The following is a 19,775-nucleotide window of genomic DNA, read 5'->3' on the forward strand; positions in this document are numbered from 1 at the left end:
TGCCTAAGGCACTTGACTGCTAACCAGAAGGATGGCGGTTCAAACCCACCAGCCACTCCTCAGAAGGAAGGTTGGGCAATCCTACTTCCATAGTGAGACTGCCTTGGAAACCCAAGGAGGGGTGACTATGAGTCGGGTCCAATTCAATGGCACATAACAAAAACAACATACACATGTATATATTTCAACACCTTTCTTTGGAATGGGTAGAAATATGAATCTCTTCCAGTCAGTTGGTGGGTAGCTGTCTTCCAAATCTCTTGGCATAACCAAGTGAATGCCTCCAGTGGCACTCCATATTTGTACCTATTCCAAAGACAGGTGATCCCACAGAATGTGGAAATTATAGAATAATATCATTAATGTTACATGCAAGTAAAATCTTACTGAAGAGAATACAAAAACATTTGCAGCAGTATATTGACAAAGAACTTCCAGAAGTGCAAGCTGGATTCAGAAGAGGACAATGAATGAGGGATATCATTGCTGATGTAAGATGGATCTTGGCTCAAAGCAAAGAATACCAGAAAGATGTTGACTTGTGTTTTATTTACTACTCAAAGACATTGATTGTGTGGATCATAACAAATTGTGGATAACATTGAGAAGAATGGGAATTCCAGAGCACTTAATAGTACTCATGAGGAACCTGTACATAGACCAGGAGGCTGTCAATCGAACAGAATAAGGGAACACTGCATGGTTTAAAATCAAGAAGGGTTGTATCTTTTCCCCATATATATTCCATTTTTATGCTGAACAAATAATCTGAGTAGCTGGACTATATGAAGAAGAACGTGGTCTCAGGATCAGAGGAAGAATCATCAACAACCTGCGATACGCTGATGACATAACTTTGCTTGCTGAAAGTGAGGATGATTTGGAGCACTTACTGATGAAGACTGAAGAATACTCTCTGCAGTAAGGATTACATCTCAATATAAAGAAAACAAAAATTCTCCCAACTAGACCTATAAGCAGCATCACAATTAATGGAGAAAAGATTGAAGTTGTCAAATAGTTCACATTGCTTGGTTCTACAATCGAGGCCAATGGAAGCAGCAGTCAGGACATCAGATGAGGTATAGCACCGGGCAAGTTGGCCACAAGGGACCTCTTTCAAGTGCTGAGGAGCAAAAATGTGTCCTTGAGGACTAAGGTGCGCCTCAAACAAGCCACACACAAGCCATGATATTTTCAATTGCCTCATATGCATGTGAGAGCTGGACAATGAATACAGAAGACCAAAGAATAATCGATGCTTTTGAGATGTAGTACTGGCGAAGAATGCTGAAAGTACCATGGACTGCTAAAAGAACTAACAGATCTGTCCTGGAGGAATTGAAGCTGGAATGCTTCTTGGAAGCGGGAATGGCCAGACTTGGTCTCACCTACTTTGGTCATGTTGTCAGAAGGGACCATTCCCTGGAGAAGGATGTCATGCTTGGTAAGGTGGAAGGTCAACAAAGGAGGGGAAAGCCCTCAACAAGATGTATTGACAAAGTGGCTGCTGCCATGGGCTGAAGTATATCAGGGATTGCAGAGCTGGTGTGGGACCAGGCGGTGTTTCGTTCTGATGTGCATAGTGTCGCTGTGAGTCACAGATGACTCGACTACATCTAACAACATATATTTCAACTTATTGCCTTATTTTTCTTTTCCATAATGTTAAATAAGAGCTCTGGTAGCATAGTGCCTAAGGCACTTGACTACTAACCAGAGGCCTGACAGTTCAAACTCACCAGGCACTCCTCCGAAGGTAGGTTGGGCAATCTACTTCCATAGTGATACTGCCTCGGAAACCCAAGGGGTCACTATGAGTCTGGTTCGACTCTACAGTTTGTTTTTTTTTTTTCCCCCTAATGTTATATATTTAGGATACCCTTTTAAAACTGACTAAATTACACATGCTCTTTTCCTGGATTATAATAAAAATTAGTTTCTTAACTTTTTTTTTTTTACCACTTATTTAAGCTCTAGACCAATGAAACCTTACAATTAATCTGTAAATAAGTAACTAATCTAACCTTTTAAAAACTTGAAGGAAATTTAGAAACTGTTACTAATGAAAAGTCCCCTCTGCAGACTGATTTTGTGCTGTCTCTTTACTGGGCATAAGTCTTACAATTCACTAATAAGCTTTAAATGTAGAATATAATCCTTTTAAAAAAAATCACCAGCCTTCTGGTTCTCAGTCAAATGCCTTAGGCACTATGCCACCAGAGCTCTCCTACTTCTATAGTCAATGATAAAACAAACAAACAAAAAACCATATTTTTCACGTATTTTGAAAAATTTGCTCATGTTTTTAAATAACTCACTAATTGTGGCCAATAGTTGTATAGATTATACTTGAAAATTGTTGTTAGTTGCTGTCGAGGGGATTCTGACTCCTGCTGGCCCCATGTGTGCAAAGTAGAACTACTCCATAGGGTTTCCAAGGCTCTGAACTTTCAGAAGCCGATCACAAGGGCTGCCTTTCCAGGTGCCTCTGGGTGGGTTTGAACCACCAACCTTTCAGTTAGTAGTCCAGCACTTAACCACTGTATTACGTAGGGACTTTCACACTAGAACTATGGTTAAATCAAATTAAAATTTTGCTTTCACTTTAGAAAGACCCTCAAGAAACCCCCTAACTCTCTTTTAATATCAGTAATGAGTGAGATCATCCACCTTGATATTCCATTTTACCTTACCATCGTCTGAGATGTTGTTCTATACTGGGGTCCACTGTGATTTTTTTTTTTCCCAACATTGTTGAAGTTTGAAAAGAATATTTCTGTTTTTCAAAAACTACTACAAGTTAAAAAAAAAAAAAAAATCATTAGAAGCGTGCAGAAAACTGTCTTTATGCCCTTTTTGCCTTCATCCAGGAGTCTTCTCTTCAAAATCGTGTGAGGTTCTCCAAATACTCCCAATAGAGTTTAACCGAGTATTGTGTTGTTCTGCTTTCATTATTTTGAATGTATCATTAGCCTTTCTATGGGTCAAAATAGGTATTAATTTGTCAATCTTGTTCATCACAACATCCTTGGAAGTTACGAAAAGGCCAAAGGGATCCCCTGAGTTACCAGAAATTTTCTCTAGATTTGTCAGAACTAGAACTAGAACTAGAATTAGAACTCTTTCAAAGACTAGAAAATCTTTGGATTAAGCAAATTTAAAACGTTATCTTGACCTTTATTTTTATGAGCCTTAAAATATCTTCTAGAAAGTGAGAAAATGGCAAAATAAATTCTGTGACTGAGATGCGAAAATGATTAGATAATGCAACTGAACCAAATATCCAAGACAAACTAATGTGATCAGAATAATTTGAGCCTAAACCAAGACAATGGAGTCATTTTAGAAGAAGAATTTCATGGGTTTCTTAGACAATTTTGGTTTATAACTCTATTTTCGATGAACAGTTTTATGGTTTAAAAACAAACAGCTGTAAAAACTGAAGTTCGTGATCTGTATATTTCCTTCACTAAATACTTGATTCCTTTCTCTGTTTCTTTATTTTAATGCTATTTTCTAATCTACTGCATCCCTTTGTTTGTTAGGAAGTTAGCCTTGTGAGACCAGTGGAATAAACACCAAAATGTGTTTTTCATTTCCCCCAACTACAATCTTTATTGTTTTTCTCCTTACATTTTAATTTTACTTTTATTCCTCAAAAAAAGAAAAAAAGAAAAAAAAAACAATCGTACCAGATGACACAAGTCTGATGCTGTTCTTTGCCTCTTTATGTAAAGTCAGGTGGCTGGTAATACAAAACATTTAAAGCATAAAAAATTAATTGAAATCACTTAGCTGGTACAGCCCCAGGCAAGAACATGAAGTAGGTGAAATGAACTTTGTTTGATCCACTCCTACATTTTATAATGGCACTTCTCTTCCTTAACCTCATCGAGGCCCAATCCTGTAAATAATTTTGTTTATAGAGTTCTTTTAAAAAAATTGTTACAGGCAATAATAATTGAAATATTAGCTGTTAATATGAGTTGGTGTTCTGGTTACCTAGTGCCGCTCTGACAGGAAACATACCACAAATGGCATGGCTTAAACAAATAGGAATTTATTTGTACAATTAAGAGGCTTTAAGTCTAACTTCAAGGTGCCAGACTCTAGGGGCTGGGTGAAAGCCCTCAACCTTGGGGTCCAGTTCTGCCTCCTGCTTCTGGCCCACTGGAGCCAGAGACGTTTCTTTACTCAGACAGCTGCTGGCTTCTGAGGCTGAGAAGCCCCAAGGTTGACAAGTCAAAAGGCACAGTCCCAATGTTACCAAACCACATGGCAGGCCATTAACTTAAGTCCATTGTAAGTCCCAAGGTCGGCAGAGCATAGCAGGCTGCTGAGCAATGACACGGCTACATGCAGGGTCCAAGCATGCCACAGGCTAGAGACCATTCCAAAGATTTCTCCTTATATACAGGAAGCAGACCACATCCCAAAGGCAGCATGGTGGTAGATCCCACCATGGAGTTGATTGCCAATCTCATCATGGGGATTAACTACCACCAGCTGCCCAGCCACTCAACCAGGCCCAGCCAAGTTGACACACAAACATAACCACCACAGTTGGTTTTTAATGGAGTCTGTTCAGTCTCTATTGTCTGTAGTAGATGACTGGATGGGAGCCTGAATTCCTGGGGAGTGTTCAAGACCACACAGTGGATCCTTGAAAAGAGAAGTTACCTATATATGGTAATCAACCTGCACTGCTCAATAATGGAAGTGTTATTTCCCTCAAAGTAACCATGCCACCATAAAGTAATATATGAATGAAAACTCACCACAAAAGACAGGTGATAAGAATTTTGAGTTTCCTAAACTGTATGGATTTTTTCCATAGTGATTGACATAACTACTCAGCCCTTTAATTGTTTGCCTAGGGAATGGAATGAGGATGTTTTCATGAAGAAAGCTAGATACAGTTATAGATCAGAAATACTGTAATAGTTCTAATTTAGATAACTAATATTAAATATAAATAATAAATTATCTTATTGCACACTCTAGCTACAATAATCCATTTTATCATCATTATCATGCATTATTCTAGCAGAAAGCATGGCCTCCAGCCTGAAATCTGACCACAGACTTGAGACATCTCTACAACCAAGTGAGCCATTTAAATCTCCTTTTCTCTGTGTGTATATTTATATGTGTGTGTATATATATATATATATATATATATATATGTATAGGAGCTCTGATAGCATAGTGGCTAAAGCACTTGACTGCTAACCAGAAGGCTGGCGGTTCAAACCCACCAGCCACTCCTCGGAAGGAAGGTTGGGCAATCCTACTTCCGTAGTGATACTGCCTCGGAAACCCAAGGAGGGGTTGCTATGAGTCGGGGGTCAACTCGACGGCACATAACAACAACAACAACAACATATATGTATATATATACGTATATATGTATATACCTATATAAGCTTCACTGGTTTTGCTTCTCTAAATAACCCATCTAAGGAAAAGTATTAACACCATGGGACCAGGGTGTTCTATCACTTAAGTTGACATGCATTTTTCTTTTCAGAATGGCCAGAAGAATCCTTTAGGGCCAAAGCTGAATTATGATGACTCATTTAACAAGATGGGAGAACTTCTTTGCCAGAATTCTTAGTATGCTAGAAGAGTTCAAAGCATAGTGAGACAACTTCCCCTCTAATATGATTAAATATGAGTAGATGGTTATTAATTGTCTTCAAAGAGAGAAGTGGAAAAAGTAATTAAGCACAAGGCCTTATTTTTTGGCTAGACACTGCTGAGTGTGGGTCCAGCAAAGTGGAAGAGCACGGTGGCAGGAAAAGGCAGAGAATGAGAGAAATAGGTCACACTACAAAAAAGGGGAAAAGACAGAATAACATCTCTGCTGAGATTTATTGAGAAAGGAGATAAAACTATATTAATGTTTCTCTGCCTCCAACTCCTACAAACAATAAAGAAAGGGTATTTGGTCAAAATAACAGTCATTCCAAGCTCTCTTCTATTTCCAGAAAGATGCCTTGGTCCTCTCTCTGGAATGCTTTTGCTCCCTTTCCATTCCTGGCACGTTTCTACTCCTCCTTTTTAAATTACTTCTCTTTTGAAAACTTTGTGACACATGCTACGCTGAGCTCATGTAATGTATGTCTGAATGTTTCCCCGAATGGACTACAAAGATGTCTGGGCACAGGCCAGACCTTATTTGCTATTATACCATCTCTTTTCACTGGTGTAGTACCTGGCAGAAATGCTTAATTTAGTGTTCCATTGTTGGAATGACAAAGAATTATACAAAATTATTCAAGCAGACAGTTGGCAAACTCATTTAACTCATTCAATTTTCTTCTTCAATATGAGTTGTACCAGCTGGCTTGGCTTTTATGCTTTCTCTCTCTTTACAGACTTTTGGAGGAATTTTTGCTGGGGAAATTTGTGTTCCTTTCCTCCTCTGTCTTTTCCTTTTTGCCTTCTTTCTTTCTTTCCTCCACTTTTTCTTTCTTTCCTGAATCCTTCCTTCCTTTGTCCTGCCTTACTTTCTTTCCTTTTTTCTTTTTTTTTTTTTTTCAAACAGTACACTGATTTCTGCAATGTCCCAGGTAATGTGCTAGTCATAGAAAATAGAGACATAACAGACATGTGGCCCTAAGAAGATAATATTTTTAGAATGAAAAAAGGAAAGAAAAAGTAATCATATTAATTAGAGTTCTCTATTAGAGGCAAACTAAAGTAAGCTCTTTGAGCACATGGGAGAGCTACCTAGGAAACCAAAGGAACACATCCTGGAGGGAGTGAAAATTGAACTTGATCTTGAAGAAAGTATACAAGTCACTAGACAACAAGAAAAGGATGACAAAGATAAAACAACAATAGGCATCAGCACTTAAAAAGGTAGAAACATACAACAGAGTATGTCTCATTCAGGGAAATGAAGAGATCACTGCTGTGAAAAGAGTGCAATAGACAAGTTGCCATTGGCAAGAGATAAAGAGGAGAAGCATCTAAAAGGCCATTCATACTAATAAATCTATCTGCCCTTTATCCCAATGGCTTCAGGGAGTCACTTAAAGATTTTAAAGAGGGGAAAGGTCTAATTATATCTGAATTCTAGAAGAACACTTTGGCTGCTGGGTGGATATGAAATGGAAGGAAATGAGATTAGAGGAAGGAAGACTCAAAAGTACCTTCAGAAAGCTGGGGATACTCAATGGAGCTATTAAAACAATTTAAAATAGTAAAACTAGAAGCTTTCTACAAGGAATTAAAAAAAAAAAAAAAAAAGGAAGGGGAGTACATAGCACTTGTTGTTTTTTTGTTGTTGTTGTTATGTGTCGGACTTGACTCATAAGGACCCCTCCTTGGGTTTCCCAGGGAGCATCACTATGGAAGTAGATTGCCCAACCTTCCTTCTGAGGAGTGATTAACAAAAACATAATAATAAGAAAGGAGTTGTCAAGAGCATCAAATGCAACTGAATACCCTAGAAAGATGTGAGCCTCTGGAGGGGGTCTTTGAATGATGCATTTCTACCTAATCCAGCACCCTGACTGAAAAAAAGAAAATAACAAATAACTCAATCTCATTGAGTCAGTTCTGACTCATAGCAACCCCCATTACCCCTTATTCCAAGGCTGTAAATCTTTACAGAAGTAGATTGTCCCAACTTCCTCCCATGGAGCAGCTGGTGGGTTTGAACCACTGACCTTCTTGTTATCATCCAAACCCACGACTCCACCAGAGCTCTAGCACCCTGATAGCTATCAATATCTCTTCAAGTTTCAAGTTTCAGGGGTTATGATTATCTGGTAACTGTGAGGCTTTCTTATTCTCAGTACCCTTTTTCATATCCTACAATCTTTTTGGAATAAAGGATAAAGTATAAATTAACTTCCTTAAATGTTGCATTATAACTCATACTAAGAATGGAGCTCACTATGTCCTCCTATATGCAGACTTCCCTGCCTTTGTATCTCCATCCCACTCTGTAGCCCGCACCCTTTTAGTCTACAGAATAGTCTCTTCAATGATTCTTTTCTCCCTTTCCCCTTAGAAAATCTCCAAATCCTACTGATTCCTTCTTAGGTCCCTCCCATTCCTCTAGCCTATAGCTATTGTCATATATCTACCCAAGTGCTTTGAACTCTTTATGGTACTAGGTAGGACCTACCCAAATAAAATAGAACATACATTTGGATCCCTAATTGCACTGCAAGTTGATTGCCACAGCCTCTTATCTGGTTTCCCATATCTTTAGTCCTGTCCCTTCATTCAGTCCTACACAAAGAACATGAGTCATCTCGCTCAAGCCCTGTTTTGATCATCTCCCCCCTTCTCTGAGCCCTCCAGGATCTCTGAGTTTCTGCTTATGTCAAATCAAAACTGATCATGAGTCACTTTTTATCTAACTGTCCTCCACTTTCATCATAGGCTGATTGTTCTCCCTGCTTAATTCAAGCTGGCTGATGGTTTGTTTTGAGCACACACACGCTGCTTCCCTTCTCCAGGGCATTCACAGAGCCTTCCGCCCACCTGGCATATTTCTGCTCCTTTCTGCTACTCTGACCCCCTTGCTGCTTGCTTCAGAGCTCAGCACAGTCTTCAACTCTCTGGAAGGCTTTCCAGCTTTACACATGTTCAACTCAGTCACTACCCTCCACCTTGCTCCATCTTTACAGCTACCACTGAACATTTCTGTTCATTTATTCATCCACGTACTTGTTTATATAGTTGCTTACTCATTTAGTTGACAAAAAGTTATCAGGCCTGTGATAGGCCAAGTTGTGGTAAGACATCAGAGACACAGCTGTGAACAAAATGGTCATGTCCTGCCCTAAAGGGGCTTATCGTTTAGTGTGGAAGACAAATATTAAAACATCATCACAGTTCAAAGGGAAACAGTTTCCCTAATAAACTTTATACCAGTAAAAACAAGGGACTGGTAACACCATCCCTTGGAGTATATCATTACCATGTTTTCTAGTCCTCCCAGTCCATATACAGTTCTTCAATCATGGGTTATTTTCACAATAAAATGTGCTGTCTGTAAACCAGTGCCCCCTCCTCCCCAAAAAAGGAAAAAAACAAAAACAAAAACATCATCACAAGAGAGATAATCACAAAGAGTAATAATTACTGTGAAATTTTAACAGTTGAGGAGAACCAAGAATGTTTTTCTGAGAAATGGCATGGGATGAATAGGATTTCATCAGTTGAAGTGTTGGGAGAAGAGGATTCCAGACTGGCAGACAGCAGGTGCAAAGTCCCTGAGGTGGGAATGGGCTTGGAATAGTGAAGGAACCATGAGAAGACTAGCTAATTACAGTAGAAAAGGTGAGAGAGCTTCACACTCATGTGACCATCTCATCATCATGCAGGTGATTACGTGCATGTCATATTCTCACAGGCCTCATATCACCAACAATTTCAAAGTCCACCTAGTATCTTCAGTCTAGGGCCTCAAAAAGATTCATTTCAATTTCACCCTCTATTGAGTATTTGCATTTCCACCTTAGATATACTAAATCAGAACCTCCATTTTAGCAAGATCATCAGGTGCTTCTTACAGATCCCTAGGTGATCCTTATGGGGAAATTCTGATTCTGTGGGTCTGTGTTAGGGTTCTGCAATTTGTGTTTTTTAAAATAACTCCAGGTGTTTGTTATCATCAGGGTTGTTTGTGATTCGTTGATTTTTATGATGGGTAATTCTAAAGTGATACGAAGAACAGGAAGTGAAAGAAGGGCAAACAGTAATATAATCAAATTCTTAAATCCTCACATATTTTATTTTAAAAGCAAACATTATCTGACTGCTGTGCATATTAACCTGTCTTTGGAAGTTGATTACATAAATCTTTGCCTACTCCCCAATTTGACCAAAGAATAATGAATCCCAACGCTGACTTCTTGTCAGAATTCCTCCCTCTGTGCCAAGACTCTGGGGTATAGCCGAGGCATCTGTTGCTTTTAAAAGCTTCCAGCTGCTCCTGATCCATAGCCAGGGTGGTCGACCACTGCTCTTGGTTGTTTAAAGAAAGTAGGCGGTCTGTTTTATTTCCTTTGCCTCTCCCTAGGGCTTATTATCTGTTCTTCAGATAATATAAGTTCAGGAATTCTGTTGAGCAACTGATCCACCCTTACTCTGTGCTGTGTGATCACATGCTTATAAAATACACATGATCAATTACTGGCCACCTCTGATCTCTAAGGATGCCCCTCCCTCAAACACAAGCATAATAACTGTCCTGTCATTAACAGAAACAATGTGCCATCCAATGGTATTAATCTGAATAACTACTACGATTCTCATTAATTCTCTTTTTTTTTTTTACTGTGGAATCCTAAACATCTGCATGAATATTTCAACCACTTTTTCAAAAGGTAAGAATTATTTTAATAACTATACCATTAATGGCAAGAGGTTTGTAGCTGTGGATGAAGCCTTGAAAAAAGGAATAATGTGTTTACTATATTATATGAAATACAGAAAATTAGATGAAGGAGGAAGAAGTATATTGTGTGTCAGTTCACAACTGAGAATGACTATTTAATGTAGCATGTTAGAGAAGCAGGACCTAGTACTGTATTAAATTAATTATGATTGCCATGAGAAAGGCCCAATTAACAGAAAAAACATAGTACCCTCAGGTCAAAAAAGAGATAAATGACTAAGCAAGTGAGGCAATTGGAGTTCCATTGGTTGGTAGAGAAAAACTATGGGAAGTTAAGAGGCTAGTGATATTCAGAGGTTCTTGGATATAGAAAGACAGCTGGTACCAGTTAAAAACTTGAAACACTGGGCTGGATAGGAGGGGAAAACATACATTCGTCACAAAGAGGTTTGGGACATTAATAAAATTATAATAGGCACTCCTCCCCCAACACCCCCAAAAGGTCTCTGGCCAAAGAGCAAGACAGGTCTATGCTACCATAATTGAGACCCAATTAGTATATGGACCAAGCCTGAAGCCTCAAATTAAGATTCACATTTTGCCTACTTTAGCCATTAACAAGGAGCACTGGTGGCATAAGTGGATAAGGCATTTGTCTGCTAACCAGAAGTTCAGGGGTTCAAACCCACCAGCTGATCCATGGAAGGAAGATGAAGAGATCTACTCTCATAAAGATTTACAGCCTCGGAAAACCAATAGGGGTTGCTTTGGGTTGGAATTGACCCAGTGGTTTGGTCTTTTTTGGTAGGCGTCAACAGTTTTAAGCTGGTGCCAGTGTGTTGGAATTGAGTCCCCTGATTTCCTCTTGCTCATATTAAGTATCATATCTCAAGAGTGGCTGTGGGGTCCCAAGCATGAATTTAATGGTTAAGAGTATTTATGATTGCAAAGAGGTAGACTGAGCACTAGAAGTTTTTCTTTTCTTTTTCTTTCTTTTTTTTTTTTTTCTGTTTTGTGAATATATCTAACTTCCCCAACTGTTGTTGTTGTTGTTATATGCTATCAAGTCAGACCTTTCTTGGGTTTCCAAGGCAGCATCACTATGGAAGTAGATTGCCCAACCTTCCTTCAGATGAGTGACTGGTGGGTTTGCTAATGTTCCCTAGGAGGGATCCCATTTTTAGTCAGTAACAATTATTGCCTGATCTTCATAGGTGTCCTACTTATTAATTCATTATAAACAAAACACCAAGCCAAATCTGTTGTCATCAAGTCAATTTTGACTCTAACGAGCTCTGGTGGCATAATGCCTAAGACATTTGACTGCTAACCAGAAGGTTGGTGGTTCAAATCCACCAGTCACTCCATGGAAGGAATACTTGGCAATCTACTTCTGTAAGGATTTACCACCTGAGAAACCCAAAGGGGGTCACTATGAGTTGGAATTGACTCAATGGTGGTGAGTTTGGTTGCTTTGGTTTTAGTGACCCTGTAAAGTCAGACAGAGTAGAGCTGCCCCATAGAGTTTCCAAGGCTGTAACTCTTGAGAGGCTTCTTTCAGTGTAGCACCTAATTATTTTCCAAGTTGTTTGAGGAACATGATCTTCTCTTAAGCTAACAGCTAACCACAGCTTAGAGGTTTATACAGGCAACAACTTCTGAAAGTCTGCTAGGTCTTGAGTAGAGTGCATGACTCTGCAATGGCAGAATAAAGAACCAAACCAAAGTATGAAGAAAGATGACTTCTCCATATACATGAATTAACAATGAAAAACTAGGGCCTTAATCCAAATTTTCAAATCCTTTCTGTACTAGGGGATTGCAGTAATAGTTTATTGAAGTGGTTAATCATTCAACTGCTAACCAAAAGTTTGATGGTTCGGGCCCACCAGTCACTCTGCAGGGGGAAAAAAAAAAAAGTGACAGTCTGCTTCTGTAAAGATGTACTATGCTGCTATGTCCTGTAGGGTTACTATGAGCTGAAATAGACTCAACTGCAATGATTGTGGTGATGATGTGTAAGTATAAAGGGGTTCTTAGGTCTTGTCCATGCTATGATTAATTAACAACTTTTTCCAAAATATTTGGTACCTTGTCAGAACTGTGAGACAGCTTTGGTGGTGTATTTAAGGCATTTGGCTGCTAATCAGAAGGTCGGTAGTTTGAACCCATCAGCTGCTCCATGGAAGAAAGATGAGGCAGTCTGCTTCTGTAAAGATTTACAGCCTTAGAAACCCAATGGGGGTCACTATGAGTCACAATCAACTCAATGGCAGTGAGTTTGAGTTTGGTCAGAACTGTGGTGGTTGTTAGTTGCCATTGAATTGGCTCCCACTCATAGCTACCTTATATACAGTAAAAGCTGTGAAAGCTGGAACCTGTGGTGCATGGTCTTGTGCTATCCTCACAACTGTTGGTTTATTTGAGCCTATTGTAACCACTGTGTTGATCCATCTCATTGAGGATCTTTCTCTTTTTTGCTGACACTTTTATTTTACAAAGAGTGCTGTATTTTTTTAATTTTTTATTTATATTTATATATTTTATTTTTTATTTTATGAAGAGTGCTCCAGCAATTTGTCCCTCCTGATGATGTGCCTGTATCTCTCATAATACTTAGGGCTCTTATTCAGGACTAGGGGTTACACCAGAACCTTCTTGCTCATGTGGGAGGAAAGCAGAAGAAATTATCTCAGAAATAGAGAATTAGTTTGTGGAAGAGTAATGGAAAAGCATAGTTTAGATGTTGATACACACACATATAGAAATTCCTAATGGAAACGAACTAAAGTTTAGAACTAGAGAAAAAGAGCTGTTAACTACATCATTTTGTATTAAATGGTGGGAATTTATCATGAAACAAAGTGAACTGAGCAGGTAAGAAATCTAACACTTTTTTTTTTTTTTCTTGGAAAGTGGTTTATCATTAAAGCTTACTGCTGTAAAAAGCTCTAAGGCTGTGTAACATTCATAATACAGATTTCTGTCATTCCGGTTCTCTATGAAAAGAGTTTAATCTCCTCTTTGGTTTTCATGGAGTCTTTGAATACAAAACAATACACTCTAACCTGATTTGGTAACTACTAAGTGGTACAAGGGTCCCAGAACTGTTTGTCTTTCTATGTATGTTGAGGAGGACCCATGAGAATTGATGGCAAAATATGTAAGTCTTGATAGAGAACAAAGGCTCTTAGATACTCTCAAATTTCTCCTCATGAAAACCTGTAACTAAGAAAGCACAGATACTTTCTGATAAATCAATTTCCTCTAAAACCTGGAACTATCCCAAGATACATGGTTTTTAGCCAACATTTTACTCAAAGAGTATTTATCCTGATTTATCCCAGTAAAATAAATATTTTTATCACCCTCCTGATTTAACCATGTCCTGATATATAGTGCTTATACTGATATGTAAGGAACTCTGGTGGTGTAGTGCCTAAGGCATTTGACTGCTAACCAGAGGTTGGAGGTTCTAAACCCACCAGCTGCTCCATAGAAGGAAGATGGGGCAATCTACTTCTGTAAAGATTTACCACCTTGGAAACCCAATGAGGTCACTATGAGTCAGAATCAACTCAACGACAGTGAGTTTGGCTTTGCCTTATTATACTGATATATAAGTGAAAGATAAGTGCATTTACCTAAAGCTACAAAGGTTAACCTTTGGTAATTTGATGGTATCAGGTGTATATTCACATTTCTTGATATTTCTTCTTCCTCAGTCAGAGACTTAAACCAGGGATCACTTTCTTTTCTTTCAACTAATATCAGTAAAGGTCATGAGATAAGCAATCCTAAAATAGGGATCCTCTAACAGAAAATGAAATTCTGGAGTTAGAGGAGTTGAAAAATACTTGTAAGACCTTATTTTAGAAGTATAAATGTGAAGATTTGGCTACTGCAGACCCACTGGGGAGAAATTTGCCAATGTGTTGGTGACTAAGAATGCATCCTTCTTCGGAAGGACTGAGAGCCATTTGTAGAGTTAGGTCACAATAACGGCTTGCAAATTCCTGAATTTGTTTTACTACATGTCAAAATATGTTCCTCTTACATCTGGCATATAGGGCAACCCCACTTTTAAGCACAGAAGAATGCTTGATTTTTTTTTTTTTTTTTCATGGTAGTCTTCAGCCTGAATTTCTCTCAACCAATGCCAAGTAGAATTCATCATATAAGAGCACTTGACTTACAGAATTTTAATGATTTCTTTCTTATCTTTTTTCTCCTGTATTATTGAAGAGAAGTTGTAAATAAAGGTTCTCAGTGCTGCTTTCATTACAAAATAACTAAGTAATCACCATTGGCTCATTTTGTAGATGTGAAAGCAATACCTTCCTGGAATAGCAGGCTTATAGTTAGTTTGGAATTGTGTTGTGGTGCCTTGTAAGAACTGACTTAAAATGTAATGAAATTTAAAAACAAAAACACAATTAACTAATGAGGAAATATTTAATCTTTGCCATAAAGTATCTCAAATACATAAACATTGCACAGAAGCATTTAGTTCTTTTGATAGTTGTGTCCAGTTGTAGTCAAGTCAACTCTCTAACTCATGGCAACCCCATAAATGTCAGAGTTGCACTGTGTTCCATAGGATTACCTTTGCTTTTTCTTTATATATATATGTGTGTGTGTGTGTGTATCTATATATATATTCTTGTCATTTTTGTTAAGAATATATACGGCAGGACATACACCAAGTCAACAGTTTCTACAAGTACAATTCAGTGATATTGATTACATTCTTTAGACAATCATTTTAGATCTCCTTTCCTGAACAGTTCCTCCCCAATTAATATAAAGTCACTGCCCCCTGAGGTTCCTATCTAATCTTTCAAATTGTTGTTGTAATTTGATCCTATATAAATAGGTCTTAGAGAAGCGAGAGGTTCATGGCAGACATTCTTTACTAGCTAAGCTGAACTATTGTTCATAAGGATTTCAGTGAGTGGTTTATTTGGAAGTAAATACTAGGCCTTTCCTCTGAGTCCCTTCCAATCTTTTGATTATCAGCTAATATCTTAACCATTTGTACTACCCAGGGACTCCTTTTGGTAATTAATGCCTATAATATTTTGATGGAATTCACGTGGGCAAGAACCTGTTTTAAAATGTTTAAGTATTTGTAGCTTGACTTAAGACATTATTTCATTTGAAATAGTATACATAGAATGTTATTGATAACTAGAAGAAATCTAATCAGTATCACTGCTGCAAGCACATCTGAATTCAACACACTGATTTAACTGATTTAAAAATATTTTTTGCAGTACATTATCCATTATCTTAACCTTAAAGATACGGCTTTTTGCTCGCTGAGTGGGTGAAATTTCCCCTTCCCCCGTTAAAAATCATTAGCATTTACCCAGTTTTGATAGTAAAACAAGGACCAACCACTGGTTATTAGATAGATAGATAGATAGATAGATAGATAGATATAGTATGTATCTCAGAGCTCTACATCTATATAGATTTTTAAAGTCAAACATTAGTGCTCTGTCTGGCTCAGCTAATGTAAGTGTGGCATTGTACTGTTTATCACCCAAAAAAATCTGTGATTAATTTTCAGAATGACCTTCTCTACTTTTCTGGGTATGTGGTTTTGTCAAATCAATATAAAAGTCACATTTTCTTCATCCTTCACATGGTTGAACACATAAATACTCAAGAAATCACTGGACAAAATGGTCCTTGGACAAAAGAATGTGGGAAATGGATGGAGGAAAGTAATTGGGTGGGAATTTAGTTGCAGTTTGTCCTTTTGTTGTTGTTGTTATGTGCCGTCGAGTCGGCCCCGACTCATAGCGACCCCTCCTTGGGTTTCCGAGGCAGTATCACTACCGAAGTAGGATTGCCCAACCTTCCTTCCGAGAAGTGGCTGGTGGGTTTGAACCGCCAGCCGTCTGGTTAGCAGGCAAGTGTCTTAGCCACTATGCTGTCCTAGATGCCTCTAAATCCTTAGCCCTGTTCCACATTGGCAGGATACAACAGTATTAGAGCTGGAAGTGCTCACTGTGTTGATTTCCCTGCTACAAAGTCAGCAGAGCATTAGCTCTCATGCTTTTGTAGAATCGTCTAAATTTTCAATGATTTCCAGGTTCATAGTATTATGATTTTGCTAATATGTCCTTTCAATATTGACTTCCTAAATAAGGAAATTCTTCCTATAAACCAAAAAGAACTTGAAAAATAAATGTCAAGAATGGCAAATAAAGGGAAAAGAAGGTCTTCCTTATGTCTGAGCAATTCCCTGAAATTCAAAATTCTCTATCTTCTGTTACTAATTTTTGTTAAAGTAAAAGGCCAGCTGATCAATGATTTCTCCAAAATAATTCTTCCTATTCAAAAAAATGGCCATGAATCACCCAATGGATATCTCTTCCTCAAAGAATTATACCTCTTTTTGCTTTTGTTTCCAATCCATAATTCTGACATTACCCCCTGCCTATACCTCCTTTATTTACCTTTTCTGAATCCTTTCTGATCACTATCTGTATTCTTAAATGACAGAAACAAAATTGGATACATTTAAATCTAACTTTCAGTGTTAACCGGTTTTCATACCATGAGATGAAATGTAACCAATTTTTCTTAGGTATAAAATGCTAATGTAACCAGAGGCTGATTTTAAACATTTCGGTTTGCAATGCATGCCAAAATTGTCCTCCTACCATGGACAGGAAATTGAAAATATGAAAACAAGTTTATCTTATCTTTACCCCTACTGAAATATTCCGCGTTTTATTTTGAGACAACTGTTCTTTCTTTCTTTCTTTTTCTATAAGTACAAAACACTGGGGAACAATTTTCTTATTTCTAGGAGTCCAAAAGGACAATACAGAAAATGTGCATAAATAGTTCACCTCGGAAATGGAATAACATTTGGTCAAGCTTAATAATAGATTCAATAATTTATCATTAAATGATTTTTTTAATGACTCACTGTTACATAAAAATTGCTTTCCAAGTACTATACAAAAAAACCCCAAACACTGCAGTGGCATCAGATCTGACCCATAGCAACCCTCCTTGGGTTTCCCAGGCAGTATCTCTAGGGAAGTAGATTGCCCAATCTTCCTTAGGAGGAGTGATTGGTGGGTTTAAACCACCAGCCTTCATGTTAGCAGTCAAATGCCTTAGGCACTACCCTACCAGAGCTCCCTCAAAGAACTATAAAATACATAAATTCTGTTTTGGAGAGATGAGTTGCATTTTACAACAGTATTTTTATTCATTTTTTTTTTTTTTTGTGACTTTCTAAAATCTTTGAAAACTTTATTATGATAAATAAATACTTATATATTATACAAACAGTGCCTAGGGCATTTGACTGCTAACCAGAAGGCTGGCGGTTCAAACCCACCAGCCCATCCTGGAAAGGAAGGTTTGGCAATCTATTTCCGTAGTGATACTGCCTGGGAAATCCAAGGAGGGGTCACTATGAGTCAGATCTGACTCCATAGTAGTGAGTTTGGTTTTTGGATTTTTTACTATAGAGTCAGAAACTACCACACTGGATGTTTACTTTGATGAATGAAACAAAATTTTATTATTTATTTATTTTTCTTAATAGACGTTGTAGTCTGATTGGGGATACAGATGATCATAAAGTTTACAATGATACATTTATGATTACTAATTGTGACAGTGCTACCTGGAAAACAAAATAAGTGCCATAAAACGGAATGACGAGATAGATGTAGGGGTACGTACATAGTTAGAGTGGTCAGAGTAGATGTTAAAGAGGAAGTATTAATTAAGATGAGAACTGGAGGTTAAGAAGTAATAACAGGAGTAGGGAAAATAATATTTCAGATAATGGAAACAACCTGTGACCTGGTCATACAAAGACTTTGAACAGTTGTCTTTGATTCTGATATGCCCAGTGATAGCTATTTGATTCCCTAGACTTGGTCTTCTGAACATGTTACTAATAACATGCTGGATAGCTGATTGATGGCTGACAGTATTGATGGCATTTAGATCATCTGATCCAGTTTCAGTTCCCTCTTTTGAAATATGCCTGTTATTACAAAGGTAAACATCAGTAGAATTAAGAAACTGTTGCAGAAATGATGGAACATCAATTCATAATTAAGAGTGGAATTGTTCTGAAGTCACGGATCTTTTGTTTAGCTTTGTACTAGAAATAATGAGTATATTAAGGCTACATTTTTCAATAGATTAAATCTCATGTGTAGATTCTGTTAATTCATAGGTATAAGTGGAAATATCTTCTCATTCTTTAATTTATAAAAATAAAGGATATAAAGAGTAGAATAAAACAGATTTTCTCAAAGCACTAAACCCACATTTTTTAGAAATAAATCAAAGAGACAATCCCCCCTTAGACTTGCCTTCTGCAGCATCTAAACAGACATGGCAATCCAGTGGGTACCAGCACTAAACAATTGCCACCAAGTCAACTCCAACCCATGGCAACCCCATATATGTCAAGTGGAACTGCACTCCACAGTTTTCAATGACTGATTTTCTGTAAGTAAATAGCCAGATCTTTCTTCTGAGGGCTGTGAGTGGACTTAAGCTTCTAAATGTTTAGTTAGTGACCAAACATGTTAACTATTTTCACTATCCATGGATTCTACCAGCATGCTATATCTCTTTAAAAATGAGATTAAATAAATGAAAAAGATAAAGATAAAGAGAAAAAAATTTATATTTCATTACATGAAAATACAAGTAATATCCTTTGTTTCATAAGAAATTATATCTTAAAAATATGAGGTCTAAATCTCTTAAAATCTTAGACATTTTCAGAAGTGACATGACAATTAAGTCAGTTGAAAATCAGAATTCCAGATGCTTCACAAGGGGAAGGGAATGTTATGTGAAGACACCCACACTATGTTTAAGCTTTAGCCTATGAGGTGGTTTATTCAGCATAAAATTTTTTCTGTGGGTCAGAGCAATTGCTGTTTTAGTGCTTCAAATCAAACATACTCTGAGGTTTAAAGATGAAAAAATAAATATTTGCAAACAGTGGTTGAATCAGGGAGACTGTTCACTTTAGTTCTCTTTGAGGATTCTCAAATCTTCTATTTCTGAATTTACTAGTAAAAACATTCACCTTGGCCACCAAGAAGGGTGTTCAGAAAGAGCTATTATCCAGGTCTGTGAATGTTAACAAAAGAGTGTTAAAGCTTAAGAGGGTCCTTCAAAGGAACTAAATCTTAATGACACACAGGTCCCTTTGTCATCAGATATCTATCCTCAGAAAGACAATTGTTGCTAATGCCCTACAGAAAGGACATTGTAAATAATAGAGAAATCCTTTAATTGTCTCTGTAAAATTCATGTGTTATAAATATTATATGTATTATGTAATTATTACAGATTATTAAATATTATATATTATATTATATATAGAATTATTATATGA

The sequence above is a fragment of the Orycteropus afer genome, unplaced genomic scaffold (genome assembly GCF_000298275.1).
Source record: "Orycteropus afer afer isolate SDZICR_OR568_19922 unplaced genomic scaffold, OryAfe1.0 scaffold00011, whole genome shotgun sequence".
NCBI lineage: Eukaryota > Metazoa > Chordata > Mammalia > Tubulidentata > Orycteropodidae > Orycteropus > Orycteropus afer.